The sequence below is a fragment of the Anopheles arabiensis genome (assembly GCF_016920715.1).
Source record: "Anopheles arabiensis isolate DONGOLA chromosome X unlocalized genomic scaffold, AaraD3 X_pericentromeric_contig0006, whole genome shotgun sequence".
Classification (NCBI taxonomy): Eukaryota; Metazoa; Arthropoda; class Insecta; order Diptera; family Culicidae; genus Anopheles; species Anopheles arabiensis.
In genome coordinates this window covers 157767-162500 of record NW_024412084.1, presented here as the reverse complement: position 1 = coordinate 162500, position 4734 = coordinate 157767, and the positions used below count along the sequence as shown (strand labels likewise).

The 4734-nt window shown below is 53.3% G+C and overlaps 1 pseudogene; it reads left to right on the top strand.

Annotated features, from left to right (window-relative positions):
* The window catches only part of LOC120907505, an 8257-nt pseudogene extending 4736 nt beyond the window's left edge, over window positions 1–3521 (top strand).
* Window positions 3522–4734: the final 1213 nt, after the last annotated feature.

Below are 4734 nucleotides of genomic sequence, written 5' to 3'. Positions count from 1 at the left end.
AGTTCAAGGTGGCACGGGAATGCCCTCAAGCGATTGATCAAGCATACCCGACAGAGGAAGTGGAAAGAGTTCCTGGGAACAGCGAACAACGCATCATTTGGTATTGTATATCATACGTTCAAGAAAGTGGCCGAGGGTTCGATTGGACCCCGAACCATGACATTAGACGAGTTTAGGGAAGTGGTGAGCGAGCTTTTTCCTACCACCCAAACACGGTGTGGCCTGATTATCGTATCGATCAGCCACGAGAGTTTGAAAGGGTAACTAATGATGAGATTCTTGCGGTTGCCAGGAGACTACCTAACAAGAAGGCGCCGGGACCAGATGGTATCCCGAATGAGGCGCTGAAAGTTGGTATGTTGACTGCAACCGATGCATTTTGCAGGGTTTACCAAGGCTGTTTAGAGAACGCGAAGTTCCCCGATGAGTGGAAAAGGCAGAGGTTGGTGTTAATACCGAAGCCGAACAAACCACCAGGGGAACTGGGTTCAGTTCGCCCCATTTGTCTACTAGACGGGGCAGGTAAAGGTTTAGAACGCATCATAGTGCAACGGTTAAATGCACACATCGAGGAGGTCAACGGACTGTCTGACGACCAATTTGGTTTCAGAAGTCGTCGATCAACAGTTGATGCGATTCAACGGGTAGTGGACATTGTTTCGGTAGCTAGAAGTAGAAACAGATACAGTGGACGGTATTGTGCGGTTGTTACATTAGATGTTACTAATGCTTTTAACAGTGCTTCATGGTTGGCGATTGCAAATGCTTTACAGAGAATTAACACTCCTAAATATCTTTATGATATCATTGGTGATTATTTTAGGAATCGTGTGCTGATGTATGATACCACAGATGGACCGGCAGAGATTGCAGTCACATCGGGTGTACCTCAAGGCTCGGTACTTGGCCCAACGTTATGGAACCTCATGTACGACGGAGTCCTACGAGTTGCAATGGTGGAAGGTGCACGGATTATCGGCTATGCAGACGACATAGTACTGTTGGTGGAAGGTAATTGTGTTGATGATATTGAAATTCTCGTTTCCAGTCAGATTCGCATCATCGACCGATGGATGACCGACAACGGATTAAAGATAGCCCCGACCAAGACCGAGTTTATTATGGTCAGTTCCCATCAGAGGATACAGCATGGGGCTATCAGGGTAGGTGATCACGTAGTACATTCGTCGCGCAGCTTAAAGTATTTGGGGATGGTCTTAGATGACCGCCTCGATTACACTTCACACATCAGGTATGCGGTGGAGAGAGCGACGAAGCTATGGACCACCTTGGTAAGGATGATGCCTAATAAGGCAGGTCCGAGTAGTAATGCTAGGCGAGCAATTGCTCTTACTGTTGTGGCGAAGGTCCGGTATGCCTCGCCCATTTGGTGTCATACCCTAAGATTTGCTAACCGTAGACAATGGCTACGTCGGTTTTACCGGCCAGTAGTCCAGCGAGTTATCTCTTCTTTCAGGACAACTTCTCATGATGCAGTCTGCGTGCTTGCGGGAATGATCCCGCTTCATCTCCTCCTGGACGAGGACTCCAGGACTTTTCATCGGAGACGAGCAGAGAACATCGCCGGATCGGTTGCACGTAACATGGAACGTGTCACAACTATGGAACGATGGCAACGAGAATGGGATGAGAGTGTTCACGGTCGGTGGACATACCGTCTCATACCCGACGTCAACAGATGGATAAGTAGAAGATTTGGTGGTGTAGATTTCTTTCTTTCTCAGTTTCTTTCCAGCCATGGCTTCTACGCCTACCAGCTTCATCGGATGCAGTTAACGGGTTCGCCGCTATGCGATGCGTGCGAGGAACCTGAGGACGCCGAACACACGATATTCCATTGTGTACGTCATCGTGAATTGATCATCAGACTTCAGCATCAAGTCGACGAGGAGTTAACGCCGGAGAACATCATCGAAGTTATGTCTGCTAACAGATATAACTGGAGCATGGTTCATCAAGCAGTACGGACGATTATGATTCGACAACAACATCGAAGACACGTCATCGAACGAGGCGAACGACGTGCTTTGCTCGCCAACATCCAGTTGGCCTTGCAGAGCAGCGACAGTGACGACGAGTAACGACAAGGATTCATCGTAGTTCATCGTAGCTTCATCGCCGAGGGCTAGACAGTGGCTAATCACCACTGTTGGAAGCCATTCGTTGCCTGGGATGATGGACATCCACCGCCCGAGTGACGTCGATACCCTAACGGGTGATCCACTCGGGGCCGGTTGAAGGCACGGAGGGTTTTAGTGAGTAAGAATCTCACACTACCGGGGTTGATCACCCAGGTGTCTTATGCAAGATTTCCTTCGATAACAAAAAAAAAAAAGGTAGCCAAATGCCTCGTCATCTAATTAGTGACGCGCATGAATGGATTAACGAGATTCCCTCTGTCCCTATCTACTATCTAGCGAAACCACAGCCAAGGGAACGGGCTTGGATGCACTAGCGGGGAAAGAAGACCCTGTTGAGCTTGACTCTAGTCTGGCATTGTAAGGCGATATAGGAGGTGCAGCATAGGTGGGAGGGCTTCCTCGTGGAGCTCGCCTCTGAGATACCACCACTCTTACTGTTGCCTTACTTACATGATTGGGTGGAACAAGCGCGGGCCCCAGGTCCGGATCGTGCGCGCACCTCCTCCGGGGCTGTGGCGGCGGTTCGCCTGCGCGCGCCCAATGCGCCGTGTTTCTCGCTCAGCGTCCAGTGTGTCGCTGGGTGGTGCCGCCGGGGAGACTGCATCGTAGCATCGTCGTGTGTAGCGTGTTACCCGCTTGTCCGACCGTGAGCCGTGGCCCGCAAGGGTACAAGCTTGCGTACGTCGGTGCATTCGTGGTGCACTGCTTCTGCGCGGTCGATCGTTTATGATGTCACGTTTGCCCCGGTTCCGCGCGCCGCCCGGCTCGAAGACTCCTGGACAGGTCCTTTCGGTCCACGTCATGGACAGTGCCAGGTGCGGAGTTTGACTGGGGCGGTACATCTCCAAAACGATAACGGAGGTGTCCAAAGGTCAGCTCAGTGTGGACAGAAACCACACGCTGAGCATAAGGACAAAAGCTGGCTTGATCCCAACGTTCAGTACACTTCGGGACAGCGAAAGCTTGGCCTTACGATCCTTTGGTTATAACGAGTTTTTAGCAAGAGGTGTCAGAAAAGTTACCACAGGGATAACTGGCTTTTTTTTTTTTTAAACGGGTTTTTATTTTGTTTCAAAATTAAACCCTCCCGCTCCCCTACATTTTACCCGCGAGGGCTTACCCTGCAGGGGGTTTCATGGCTTAATGGCCAACCTTTGTCCGTGCGAAAAGCACCTTCCATGTTTTATTTCTATTTCTAAATTCAACCGAAAAATTCACTCATTCCCTAAATAGGGCGCTTTTTCACGCTCGATGCGTCGCTGTTTTACGTGCATACCACGCCTAGCGGGAGGCAACTTCTGCCTCGACCACGGCGGCTTGTTCCGCGGCGTTCAGGCCACCGTCCGTGGCCTCGTTTTCGTCGATTGCGCGGTTGCGCATACCAGATGGTCCGGCTGCAAAATCCGCGCGTTCTCGGCCGTCATCGTCATTGTTTATCGCCTGGCCGGACATCCCGAGAAGACGACGGTTTCGTCTCCTCTCCCTGACGCTCACGAAGCGCTGCACGTCGCTGAGCGGTCCGTGGTGAAGCTGGTGGGGTTGGGGAAGTCCAGCTCGACGTTCTTCCCGCCGGCGTGCTGTTGCTGCTCGCCGGTTGGCGTTGCGTCGCTGTTACGGGCCCGCCGCACTTCCGCGCGTTGGGCCTCCAGCTCTGCTGCGTCTTCGTCCTGACGCTCGATGACGTTAACAGCCAATGCTGCCCGCTCCTCGTCCCACGCTCGCTGCAGTTGGGCCGTTATTCGCTTCGCGGCTTCGCAAATACGACTCCAGCTATCGGCGTCACGCAACAAGTGCCGCTGGAGGGTGTCCGGACAGACAGGGTCTGGACCTCCTCGCCGAGTAGCTCCTGTCGAACTGCCGCAAAGCGTGGGCACTCGAAGAAGGCGTGCTCCGCCGTCTCTGGGACGCCGACGCACAACTGGCAGTCTGGGGACGACGTGAATCCATTGTGGCACAAGTAGTCACGGAAAAATCCGTGTCCGGACAAAACCTGTGCCAGATGGAAAGTCATATCTCCATGTTTCCTAGACTGCCAGTCGCCGACCGATGGAATTACACGGTGCGTCCACCGCGTGTGCCGGCTAGCATCCTGTTGCAGTGCGTCGGCATCCCATTCCTCCTGCCAGCAGTCGATGGTGTTCTGCCGCTCCGTCGCCCGGATGTCCTCCCTCGTTGCAGCACGGTCTGGAGCAAGGAGTTGTTGGTGAACCCGAGCATCCTCGTTGATGAGGTGGCATATCGGTACGAGTCCAGCGAGTAGGGTGGCCGTCTCATACCTGACGGTACGGAATGCCCGTGCCACCCTGATGGCTGCTTTTCGCTGAACCCGTTGCAGCATCCGTCGGCACTCTCGCACCTGAGTTGCCTCAGCCCAGACGGGAGCAGCATACCGCAACACCGATTCTGCCACATACGCCAGCAGCCTTGACTTGGCCGTCCTGGGGCCGCTGTGGTTTTGCATGAGGCGCGTTACAGCTGCCACCACGCGCGACGCCTTTTCGGAGACTTTCGTGACGTGATCTCGCCATTTCAGGTGATCTTGGAGCTGCACGCCCAAGTACCTGATGCTCCT